Here is a 13,423-nt window from a genome sequence, read left to right as displayed (position 1 = left end):
TTGGGAGAAGGTGAAAGAGAGTGTAAATCAAGTTCTAGTCTTTAAGGGTTTTTCTCACTATTTGTAAAGGCCTGAAGGTTTCAGAGTAAGCACGTTATATTTCTTATTTAAAAAAAAAAAAAAAAAAAGTAAAGGTTTTAAATACAGGATATCAAAGCAGGATCAAATAAGGGACTCCAGGATAAAACTGAGAAGGCCACTGTCTGGCTTTCTACAAGGGACTGGTGTACTTGTAGAAGCCAAAAGCATTAACTACTAAGAGTTGAATGCACTGCTTCCTTTCCCTGATTGCAAGCCCAGCCAGTGCAGTACTCAGAGAACACCACTCTCTATTAGAAAAAAACACTTATTGAGGAGGATTAATATTCTTGGTTGTGCTGAAGGTTGTTCTCATCAGAGGATATATTGTCATGAAAATTGTGAAGTTTTCTCAACAAGGACTGAATGATTTCTTTAGAGAAAATTTTTCTCCCAAGAATTGCTGGAGAAGCATGTTCTGCCTGAGTAGAAGAGTCAAATTGCTAAACACAGTATTTTTTGTCAGGGTCACCCCTGGTGGCCCAAAGGACCTGGCAAACTTGATGCATAAAGGTGGGGATTGGATGAGGCACAGACTTTCCAGAAGGCAGAGAAGAAGGACATTGACTCTGGCCTAATAGCTGATTCTCAAAAGCCTCAGGTTTCTGGGGCTGTCTGACCCTCTTTCTGTTCTGCCTAATTTTTGTAGGGCAGTTTTGGTCAGCACAGACAGATTCTTGGCTGCAGGACTTGATACTTGCCCATTTCTCTTGTTGTGGGTCAGAAAGAGCCCAATAGTTGGAGGGAGGTCTCTTGTCGTGCCCTACCTGGGCCTGTAGTTCCTCCTGCTGCTGGCTTAACTCTGGGGCCTCAGATACTTATATGTTCCAGCTTCTCTTCTAGGACCTTCCCAAGTGAGCTTGTGATCTTCAGGAGGCCGATCACTCCCAAAAGTAGCCACACTTTCAAATGGTTCTTGGTGCTGCAGTAAGGTGGACATGAGCTTGGCTTATTGCTGGGGACATTCCTGATGCCCTATGATTTTTTTCTTGGAATTGATCCACTGAGAAAATTCTCTCATCTTTTTTCTGAAGTAACTTTCAAGAGGAAACTGTTCATTCTGTGACAGAGTTGGGGAAGCACTCTCTCATTTTCTGTCCTCAGCATGGAGACTCTCCTCTCTGCCTACAGATGTCCCTACTCCCGAGTCCTCACTTTTGCATTTTCTTGCTTTGGGATCCTAAGGTCTCACTTTCTTTGCACTTCTTCTTTGTGAGAAATTTGTAGGTTGGCCCTTACAGAAGGCCAGTTTTGAGTCCCAGGATTCCTGCTGCTCCTCTGTGCTAACATTCAGTTGGATGTGCAGCACCTGGGATGCTTCCAGGTCCCCGCTGCACACACCCTGGGACCAAGTCACTGAAGCCTTGGAATTCAAGCTATCTGAGGGAAGGCGCATGTCAGTGGGACATCCTTGAGCCTGGTTATGCTCCTCACTCTCCAGTTTAAACTTTAACTCACTCAGGATCTGTCTTTTCAGATCTGATAGTTTAGAATCTTAGGGAACCAGTATTTTTGGTGAGGGGTGCTCCATGGTCATGGCAGTTTCTACTTCATTCATGTTGACATTTATCATTTTGGAGCTTTCCAACTCACTGGTCATCAAGATTTCCCAAGATTGGGATTGAAGGGTATAGAGCTCCTTGGTGTCGAATATATCCCTGGACAGGATAGGCATGGCAAAATGTTGTAAATTCTTCTCCTCCATATCTTTGCCCTGTTCCATTTCTACTCTGTTACTGGAACTCACATTCTCATGGGTTGGTTCAAGTCCAGCACCAGCTTGACTTGCAGGTACCTCTGGGCCACATGTGTTGTCTGGTACAGTCTCACTGGGTCGCACTTGAGCTCTGATGCTGTGTGTAAAGGCCTGAAAAGTCTGGCTGCCTGACTCAGCTATCTGGATACCCTCTGCAGTCTTATGGTCAGTGTCAGAGTGTGATGCCTTCAGGTCCCCCGTCCATCATTGCCCACAGATGACATAGTGAGGAGAGGATGATCCGCAGTGGGGACTGACTTGTTGTTCTCACCCTGTTTCTGAAAATAGGTTTAGAGCTACCCTCAAGGTGTTTAAAAATCTCAGCTTTGGAATCCACCCCAGAAATATGCATGGCTGAGGAGGGAAAGTCAAATTGGGGAAGAGGCCATGTTTTGGATTCTCTCAACTTATAGAATTTTATGGATTCAAGAACCCTGAGGGGTAGACCCCACCTCTCACTCATGCAAAATCTAATAATATGGGCCTCTAGCACCTGTCGAGTACTGGGACCAAGAAAAGAATGCTCTAGAGTGGTGCTCTGCCAGTAAACCCTACCGACCATTGTCTTTAGCATCTGTGTTTTCTGGAGCAGTATGGGAACTCCCAGAGAAAGGCAATGTATTGTCATCAGCAAGCCATGAATAACACACACCTATAGGAATCCTACCCGCAGTGATCTGCCAAAACTTCTTGCTCATATGTAAACTAAGAATACTTTTCATTTGATTCTGGTCTGTGTCCTTCCTTGAGACATTCAATATTTCATTCCCCGAGTGATTCCTTGAATGACACACACAGTTCCTTGTTGTCTCCAAGGCAGCCCTCAGACCCTTCACTAGGTGGCATTCTAAGATCCTCTGTGGGCTGTCTTCTGGACTCTTCTCTAGGATATACCCAAGATTCCTCCTCCTATCTTTTCTTAGCTGGAACACTGTTTGGACCCTCTCGTGGAAACTTCCGGGGAGACTCAATTCAGTCTTTGCTAGATCCTGGTTACTATGGGCCTGAAACTCAGAGAATTGTAAGTGAACATGCCTGCCTTTTTGCTAGGAGAGTTCTGATAATGTATGCTGAGGCTCCATCACTGCTAGGGAGTCTAGATTTCTGCAGTCATGGAGGCACCAGCGTGGGATTACCTTCCTTGGGCTATGTAACTCCAGTGTCTCCTGGGGTTCACAGAAGATATGAAAATGGCCAGGAAGGATGGAGATGGGTACATAGGCATGGGACGTCCGGCTAACCAGTGGAAGGTTGGGAGCTCGAGGACAAATGGTTTCTTCAGATTTCTGAAACACAGGAACTAAAGCCCACAACCTTTCCTATTGCTTCTGCAACACATGCCATCCCAGGTGTTGATTTTCAGTCAAGATAGGAGAGTCTGATTCATTCTTGGATCTATGGAAAGACCCTCCACGGTCTCTAATTAGGGATGAAGAAGGTGGTATGATCGGGAGGTAGGATTGAAAATGGGCATGGGTGTTCACCTTAGTGAAAGGTAGAGGTTGGGATGGGGACAGGGTTTGACGCAAGGATTGGGGGTGTACAATGGGGAGAGGAAATGGTTGGGAATGAGGAAGTGGTGGAGGAGATGCTTGTATTTTGATAGCAGAGGTATTATGAATTCCTTTGAATAAGACAAAGTGAGACTCTAGTGGGGAAATACTACTAGAAATCAGGAGAGTGACTACTAAGGACTCACTGTGCAAAGAAGGAAGACGCCAGAAGAGCTGGCTATAAATCTGATGCAAGTTTTCTGCCAAAGCCTTGACATAGAGGAGCTGTTGATAAATAGAGAGCTGCTCTGGTTTTGCTTCAGTGTTCCAGCCACTTTTGGAGGCTATGGTGACCTGTACATCAATCAGATGCAAAACATTCCCTAAAGATGTCCATTGGTACTCTGACCACAATTGTTTGGAAAATGGCCCCTCCTCTTTTACTTTCTTCTCTAAAATCTGGAAAGCCATCCTCTTCTCCATTTGTCTCTCCAATAGGGCCTGGAAGTTAAGACCAGGGAAAGAAATTCCACTGGCCTCCTTGTGTTTAGTAGCAGTCTCTCTCCTGAAACAGGTTTCCGGTTGGCGGAGGTAGACTTGCTCTTGGTGAACATCGGATTGTGATAATGCGGGGAGGAACATGTTCTTGCCATAGGCCTGCCAATAAGTGAATTTGGAACTCGATGGGTTTGAACACTCACTACCTCTGATTGTTGGGACACAAGGAGATATCCCACGAGGACCATCTGGAGATGAATTCTCAGGAATATGTTTAAATGAGATGGAAATTGATTTAGATTGAGTCACAGTTAAAGGGCAGTCTGGCAGTGGTGAAACAGATGCCTGATAACAAGCAAATGAATCAGTGGGTTTCCTTATATGAGACAGATGTGGTAAGAGGTTGTTATCTTGTGAAATGGTGGGGTCAAGAGTGGAGAGGGTATTCAGAGGTAAAGTGGCCTCTTGTTGTCTGAACATCATATGGTAGGAAAGGAGGAAAGGCAGGGGGTGGAGGTATGGAATGGTTCCCTAGGAATTAAGAATCCTAGGTGTTTGGCTCTAGTGGCAGGGAGTACCTAAGGGTGAGGGTAAGAAAAAGTCAGCTAAGGGGGTCACTGGGTTAGGTGAGAAGATAGAGGGTATTGGGGGGAAGGCTCAGGCAACGAGGCTGGTATTAGGTCTCCTGGAGCAACTGCAGAGAAGTCAGGAGACAAAGTGAATGATGAGTGAGTCACAGAAGTTATAGAAACCAAGGGGATCACAGAGGGAGTAGCATATTCCAGGGCCTCTGGAACAGCAACTGATTCACCCCAGCAGTTGTGCTGTTAGACTCCTCACAGAAGGGGTCTGGACATAATAGTTGATGAAAGTGGATGGTATCATGACGCCAGCCTAGGGGGCTATGGGAGATAGGACATACAAAGTTGCAACCAGGACCAGAACAAACATAGGTGACCATGGCTGGTCTGGCAAAGGTAGCCCCCCACCCACCAACATCCCCAAGCCTTCAAATTCTAACCCTTAGAATTTTCCATCCTATGTCAATTTGAGGCTTCCCTAAGGCTCTAGAAATACATAGACTCTGCTTAAAAGAGCGGTTCAGGAAAGAAGGTAATGTTTACTCACCTTTACAGAAGAGGAAGCACCTTTCTTGCCTCCCCAACTTCTCTCTGGCAAGTTCTCCACCCTGGGAAACCAGGAAAATAATGAAGATAGAAGAGAGAGATCTAATAGAAGGCTGAATAGAGTGTCCTTTAAAGATATCCTTGGTAGACTGGACTTGGAGAGTACCATGTATTAGGATATAAGGTCACATGATCAATGATCATAAGACTTACATTATTTTATCATTCACAATGGGCTTTTGTGTGTATTATCTATCCTATGTGATACTGAAAACCGCCCTATGTGGGACATCAGTCAATGATTACCTCAAAGAAGAATTCAAGTATCCATGACATCACAGGTCTTTCACAAAGTCTCAGAAGTTCTGACTCTTAATGTCTCACAAGGCTACATATTGGACAGCACCCATTGCCCAGATCCATCACTACTTCTTGCTCAGTAATGGTCAGAGCATGGAAACTGAGAAGGGTTTTGCATTCTGACTGTGTTTCCATGATCCTCTCCTCTGAGGCCTCTGTTTTCTGAAAGGGAATGTATCTAGGAGCTGGCATCCTCAGAGATCATGGACTGAGCCCTCATGGAAAGGACAGGAAGGGTCAGCCTTGGAGAGCTCAGGTGGAATAGGCAGAATCTTACCTTTTAGAGTCCCACATTTCCTCCTCTTGGCTCTGCCCTGACACTAGAACGAAAAGAAAAGAATGAGGAGTGGGGACCCATCATTCACTCTTCTCTCAGAAATGGAAACATTCTTTATCCAAGAACACAAGGACTGTATTTTAATTTATAGAACTTTGTGTTCCTTGCTTTTCTCAATTTTTAAGGTTTTATTTTGAAAAACAAAGGAGGATTTTGTCTGGGGGGTCCACACTTGATATTCTCACTCAGAAGTTCTTTGTTCAATGAGGACATAAAAAACTGAAGCCTGACAGTCACATATGTGCTCCCTGAGGTAGACCCTGTATTGTAGGCTATACCTCAGACCCAAGTCTCTTCTCAGAGGCTCAGCACTGTTCTGATCATCCCAACGTGAAGGCAGGCTTGCTTGTCATGGGAATGTGACTTATGATCAAGACCCGGGAAAATTTGTTTTCTTACACAGACCTCATACTCTCCAAATAACCCAATCCAGAACTGCAGAATCATTGTGTTTGGGATTTTACCCAAGAGCCAAAACCATACCCTAATAGACCATGTGTTTCACGTGGAATTCTTAGTGCGTGCTTAATCCTTCACCCTGTCAGATCTCCTTTCCTAGAGGAGTTTATGTCTGTTCTTTCCTTAGACTTCTCATTTTAGGTGTTTCTCTGACCCTACCAAACTCATTTAGAAATGCGGGAAGAGGAACAGGAAAATAAAGAGTCATTCTCTGAAGGGCAACTTCTGGTTCCAGATCTAACATTTTAAAAAGCCTGGGAGTCATCACTTCAGTCTGTGAAAGAAGCAAAATGCTGAACAGACTAAAAATCAATGACATTTCTTGGAACCATAGTGGCAAACCATTACCTCAAATCTTCTGAGAGTGTCAGTGCAGAAAATCATACCTAAGATTCACTTACCTGAAACAGAAGCACTGGAGGCTCAACACTGCTCTCCTGGTATGAACACTTAAACAGACACTTGGACAAATTGCTGAAGGATGCATATGGGCTAGCATGAGAGTGAGAAACTCCTGGGGTCACAATCTACGGGGGGACCCCCATTTATTTATAGGTGATATTACCAGGAACCCAAACTAGTTCTCACAGTAGAGCTACCAAAAAAAAAAAAAAAAAAAAAAAAAAAAAAAAAAAAAAAAAAAAGCTCAAGTTTCTGGCAGAGGAATGTAGTGTTGGAGAGAAAGAGAAAGGTAACCCATTTTGAAAACATCATGAAATATTCCCAGAGGGTTTTCCGTAACACAAACCTACTCACTGGGAAAATCCTACCAGAGCGTATGCCCCATGGAAGAAGGTAAATTACCCAACGATAGCAGCCCCCTCTAGGCTTCCTTTCTTATTGATAAAGTGGAACAACAACAAAAAAAAACAAAAACCTTTAAACACTAGTGACCATCATAATCCAGGGACATAAGCCCATTAAAAGATGAATGATTAATCATATCCCCTCCCTTGACACCTTGCTACAGTATTAATGGCTCTGGTATAGGAACAGGATCAGAGCTAAACAGAGCTGCAAGGTATAGTTTCTATTTAGGGAAATTTAGGGAAACCTAAAGACACTAGGAGAGACAAAAACAAGGACACTAAAGGAAATTGCAGCCCCTGATATGCATAGTTACAGTAAATATTAAACATACCCCAACACCTAACCCGACTAACATAAGACTTCACATTAAAGGTCTCTTTATTTCAGTTCTGATTACCCAATACATCATGTTTGGCTTTCAAAGAAACCTTACAAGGCATGCTAAAGGCAAGAAAAAGCAAACTTGTCAGACAAACCAAGCATCAGGCACACATTCAGATATGACAAATTTCAGAGTTCTCATACATGGAATCTAAAATAACCATGATTATTATGTTAAGGTCTCTAGTGGAAAAGGTAGAAAACATACAAAAACAGAGGAAGCCAAGAGAGGGAATTCTATGAAAGAATCAAAAGGAAATGTTAGAAAACAAAAGCAGTATGGCAAATGAAAAATGACTTTGATTGACTCATCGGTAGGTCCATACAAGCAAGGAAAGAATATGTGAGTTTGCATATATGTCAGTAGAAACATTCCAAACTGAAATACAAAGAGAAAAAGAATTTTCTTAGTGCTAAAATCTAGAATATCCAAGAACTGTGTTTCAAAATGTACAACAGATATATAATTAGAATACCAGAAGAAGAAAGAACAGAAAAAAATGCTTGAAGTAATAATGGCCAAGGAGTTTCCAAAATTAATAAAAGGTTAGCGATACATTGTGGAAGTTCAGAGTACATCAAGTAGGGAAATATTTTAAAAGTCTATACCTGGACATATCATATTCAAGTGATAGGAAAACAAAAGGTAAAATTTCAAAGGAATCCAGAGGGAAATAGAAACCCTACCTTAGAGGAAAAAACCAAGAATTATGACCTATTATCATAAGCCATGAAAGTAAGAGATTAGAATGTTTACTGTTGAAAGAAAAAACCACCAATCCAAAATTTCATATCTAGTGATATTATCCTGCAAAAGTAAAACAGAAATAATAACTTAGACAAATAAAAACAGGGAATTCATCAGCAACAGTCCTGCCCTATGTAAATGTTAAAAGTAGTTCTTTGGTGAGAAGGAAAATAACTCAGATATACATAAAGTAAAGGAAGAGAAGGAATGAATGAGGGTCAAATAAAACATTCATTCATCTTATTCTCAGTTGACCTAATAATAACAATAATGATAATGTGTTCAGTGATTATAGTACATGGATAAGTGAAATGAATGACATCAGTGGTACAAGGGACAGGAGGAATTGGACACTCCTGCACTATCTATGAAGTGTTATAACATTACATGAAAGGGAATTTAGAGTACTTGTTAATATATATTATGAACTCTAGAACAAACACTAAAATATTTTTAAACAGAATAATTGATAGACTAACAAAGTAAGAAAATAGAATTATATATAATGCTTTTTTTAAAACCAGAAAAGAAAACAGAAAAAGAGGGGAAGGATAGGCATAATGAATAACAAATAGAACGGACAAGGTAGAGATATTAATCTAACTATATTTAAAAATCACTAAATGGAAGTGGTCTAAATTCACCAATTAAAAGAGGAGACTGTCACAGCACATAAAAAAACAAGACCCAATTGAAGACCTATGAAATACTCACTTTAAATATAAAGATACAGATAGATTAAAAAAAGAGAGACAGAGAAAAATGTACCATGCTAACACTAATGAAAAGAAAATAGAAGTAACTCTATTATTTTGGACAAAGCAAACTTCACAACAGGAAAATTATCATAGGTAAAGAAGAGCGTTACATAACAACAAAGGGGTCAATTCTCCAAGAAGACAGAACACTCCTTAACAGGTACACATGTAAAACATAGTGTCAAAATCTGTGAGGCAAAAACCACTATAATTGCAAGAAAAAATGGATGAATCCACTGTTATTCTTGGAAATTTCAACAGTCCTTATCAGAAATGGGCAGATTCAGAAGGCAGAAAACCAGTAAAGATATAGTTGCCCCAAACAACATCCTCAATCAACTTGCTCTAATTGACATTTATAGAATACCTCATCCAACCGCAGAATACACATACTTCTAAAGCTCACATGGAACGTTCACTAAGATGGACCATATTCAAGGACACAAAACACACCTTAACAAATATAAAATAGAAATCACACACAGTATGTTTTCAGACCATCAGGTGTGTGCAATGCTAACTTTAAAACAGTTGTCTCAAGTTCTGTCCAATGCAAGAAACCTGGGATCCTCTCTACACATTTGAAACATGCTAACATTTCAAAAAGGTTTTACAAAACTGGCAAAGGGCACCCCCACTCAAAAAAAATTATTTTAGAAATTATATGCAATATAAAACAAACAACAAAGAACAATAATTCAACATCTTTACTAACATGGAATCCCTAATCTCTTTCTTTCTCTAGTGCCACCAGGTTGCGTGTCTTCTAGGTTTTGCACTGTGAACGATTTGCCAGCACTTTGTTAGCTCTGTGAGTCAGTTTCCACTCCTCCACCAGATTTCCATTTTCTAAAAATGTGTTGACAGCTTTTGTTCTTTATGCTCCCCTTCTTGTCATCCTTAAGCACTTATTTTTAAATCCTTTACTTGTTTTAACAGCCTTACTGAAATACAGTTCACATACCATACAATTTACCCATTAACACGTATAATTCCTTAATTTTCAGTACAGGCATCACCACTGTCAATTTTAAAACATTGTCATGACTTAAAAGAAACAAATCTGCAAACTTTTGCTATCATTCTCCTTTCTCTCCTCCCTCAAGCTCTAAGATGACTCTATTTTCTGTGTTGTAGATTTTACTATTCTGGACACCTCATGTGAATAGAGTCATATGTGACCATTAGTGAATGGCTTCTTTAATTTAACATGTTTTCAAGGTTCATCCCTGTAGTGGCATGGCTTGGTCTTTTTTATTCCCCAAAATATTGTATCATAGGAATATGTTATCTTTAATTCACCCATTTCTCAGTTGATGGATGTTTGAACTGTTTCCATCTTTTGACCTTATAAATAAGATAGCTATAAACATTTGTTTACAAGTTTTTGTGTAGACCCATGTTTTCATTTCTGGGGAGTATATACCGAGAAGTGGAATTGCTGGGTCTTATGTTAACTCTATGTTGAACTTTTTGATCAACTGCCACATTGTTTCCAAATTGGCTGCACCATTTTTCATCCCCACCAACATTGCATGGGGGTTCTAATTTCTCCACATTCCCACCAACATTTGTATTCTTTTGATTTTAGCCAGCGTTGTAGGTGTGAAGTTTTGGTAAATATTGATTTTGATTTGCATTTTCCTGATGGTTAATGATATTGAGCCGTTTTCATCTAATCTTTAACTCTTAATGGAATTTTGGAAAGAGGGGAGTGTTTGGTCTATTTCATTTAAGGTGATACACAGTAGCTTATTTAAACAGTAACATGACAAATTTTTCTTCTAAATATTTGAAAGCACACAATGTCAAGCCTTTAACAACATATAAAGTGTTCTTCTATGCTTTTTACATATTACAGTTACCGAGTGATTAAGGGACAGTGAAATTCTGCCCTTAATTTGCTCTGTAAGATTACTTCTTCTGTGGGGTTGAGGAATTCACTCAGATGGCTCCTCAGCGTTTACTATAAGGCAGAGCAGAACTGATTGCCAAAGCCTCTAAAGCCCAGGGCCTTTTTAACACCAAGTTCCATACATCTGTTGTGAATAAGTGTGTAGCACAGGTGATAAATATCAAAGAAATTTGAGGGCTTCGACGTGGACGCATAGCATATGTCTCAGAGATGGAAGGCAAGGTGATTTTTTTTAATTTTTTATTTTTTATAAACATGTATTTTTATCCCCAGGGTTACAGGTCTGTGAATCAGCACTCACCAAAGCACATACCCTCCCCAATGTCCATAACCCCACCGCCCCTTCTCCCAACCACCCTCCCCTCAGCAACCCTCAGTTTGTTTTGTAAGATTAAGAGTCACTTATGGTTTGTCTCCCTCCTAATCCCATCTTGTTTCATTGATTCTTCTCCTACCCACTTAAGCCCCCATGTTGCATCACCACTTCCGCATATCAGGGAGATCATATGATAGTTGTCTTTCTCTGTTTGACTTATTTCGCTAAGCATGATACGTTCTAGTTCCATCCATATTGTCGCAAATGGCAAGATTTCATTTCTTTTGATGGCTGCTTAGTATTCCATTGTGTATATATACCGCATCTTCTTGATCCATTCATCTGTTGATGGACATCTAGGTTCTTTCCATAGTTTGGCTATTGTGGACATTGCTGCTATAAACATTCGGGTGCACGTGCCCCTTTGGATCACTACGTTTGTATCTTTAGGGTAAATACCCAGTAGTGCAATTGCTGGCTCATAGGGCAGTTCTATTTTCAACATTCTGAGGAACCTCCATGCTGTTTTCCAGAGTGGCTGCACCAGCTTGCATTCCTACCGACAGTGTAGGAGGGTTCCCCTTTCTTCTCATGCTCGCCAGCATCTGTCATTTCCTGACTTGTTGATTTTAGTCATTCTGACTGGTGTGAGGTGACATCTCATTGTGGTTTTGATTTGTATTTCCCTGATGCCGAGTGATATGGAGCACTTTTTCATGTGTCTGTTGGCCATCTGGATGTCTTCTTTGCAGAAATGTCTGTTCATGTCCTCTGCCCATTTCTTGATTGGATTATTTGTTCTTTGGGTGTTGAGTTTGCTAAGTTCTTTATAGATTTTGGATACTAGTCCTTTATCTGATATGTCGTTTGCAAATATCTTCTCCCATTCTGTCAGTTGTCTTTTGATTTTGTTAACTGTTTCCTTTGCTGTGCAAAAGCTTTTGATCTTGATGAAATCCCAATAGTTCGTTTTTGCCCTTGCTTCCCTAGGCAAGGTGTTTTAAAGGGGCTTTTGCACTTTAGTCACAGTGTATCACACCCGCCCAATGATAACAGTACAAGTTGGGTGGCAGATATGTGCGAAGTCATGTTGTTATATGTGCTCTTGGACATGTTTCTGTAGTATAAGCCATTAAAAGAAAAAAATATATGTATTAAAACCATTAAATAAAAAACAAAGATTTTGGGTGCCTCAAAGGGAGAGGGAGGAGGGGTCAGAAGGAGACCTGGCAAGGGTGGATCAGTCCATCAAGACCAGAAGTTAGCTCTCTGAATAAAGGCATCTCAGAAAGTATATTTCCTTTGAGATTGGGAAGGAAACCTCTTTCCGTATAACAGGAAGGAAGAGGAAAAAGAAGAATGGGGAGACTTTTTTGAAAGGATTTGGGTTTGTTTTGTTTTGTGAGAGGCTCGATCACTACTTTCTTGCTCTTCTGTGAGCTCTGACCCAGCACATCCGCTGGGCAAGTGAAGATGGCCTAAGTTTGAGGAAAGTAAAGGAAATTTGAAATAGATCTGAGGGCCACCAGGGTGTCTCAGTCGGTTAAGAATCTGCCTTCGATTCCGGTGATGACCCAGGTGTCCTGGAATTGAGTCCTGCTCCTGCTTGGTAGGAAGCCTGCTTCTCCCTCTACCTCTGTCACTCCCTCTGATTGTGCCCCTGCTCTCTGTCAAATAAAATAAATTAGATCTGAGTACACTGAGGAGAGAATGTACTAAGGAAATAGTGACCTAACTCCATTTATTTTGTTCAAGTTAATAAGTCTTGGATAAATATATGTGGAATGAATGAATGATTTCCAGGTAGTGCTGGGGCTGAATTTCATGTGGCATCAGTCGACTCTGTTGTGAGTAGACTCAGTTTTGACATGGGAGATTTAATCCAACAATAATCAGTTACATACAGAAAGGCATTTCTAAAAAAGGCAGAGAGACAAGATTTTGCCACACAGGAAGGACTGAAGGGGATTAGATGGGGTCATTCACTTGTACTAGAGCCTGTTTTGTTTTGTTTTGTTTTGTTTTTTAACTGAAGAATGGCTGATGCAATATCACATTAGTGTCAGGTATGCAACTCTATGCTCTGCTGTGCTCATCACAACTGTGGCTACCACATGTCACCAGATTACGCTGTTACAGTACATTGGACTCTGTTTCCTTTGCTGGACTGGTGCTTTTTACATGTTGGTTACCTAACAATCCATCAGTGAGGAAAGGAAGAACAAGGCCTTGCGGGATAGGCAAGAAGTGGAAAGTGGATGAGGTAGAGTAGAAAAATTAACAGGGACATAGAAGCTGGAAGGACAGGGGCATGAGGCAGAGGGACAGAATGTCAAACTATAGGATTCTGATGCCAGAAATATTCCCAGTAATGAGCTCTACAGGGT

At 40.9% G+C, this 13,423-nt stretch overlaps 1 long non-coding RNA gene and 1 pseudogene across 3 annotated transcripts in view; one reads left to right on the top strand and one right to left on the bottom strand.

Annotated features, from left to right (window-relative positions):
- The window catches only part of LOC309846388, a 28,881-nt gene that overhangs the window by 4,918 nt on the left and 10,540 nt on the right, over positions 1-13,423 (top strand). The window lies entirely within an intron of this gene.
- On the bottom strand, positions 2,007-5,547 carry LOC309847201 (spermatogenesis-associated protein 31D1-like; annotated as a pseudogene). Its single transcript, XR_014316558.1, has 2 exons — positions 4,954-5,547; positions 2,007-4,727 (listed from the first exon to the last, which is right to left on the bottom strand). The product of XR_014316558.1 is annotated as a spermatogenesis-associated protein 31D1-like (transcript).

This window comes from Mustela nivalis (assembly GCF_964662115.1).
Source record: "Mustela nivalis genome assembly, chromosome: 13".
Classification (NCBI taxonomy): Eukaryota; Metazoa; Chordata; class Mammalia; order Carnivora; family Mustelidae; genus Mustela; species Mustela nivalis.
This window is presented reverse-complemented; position numbering and strand designations above follow the sequence as displayed.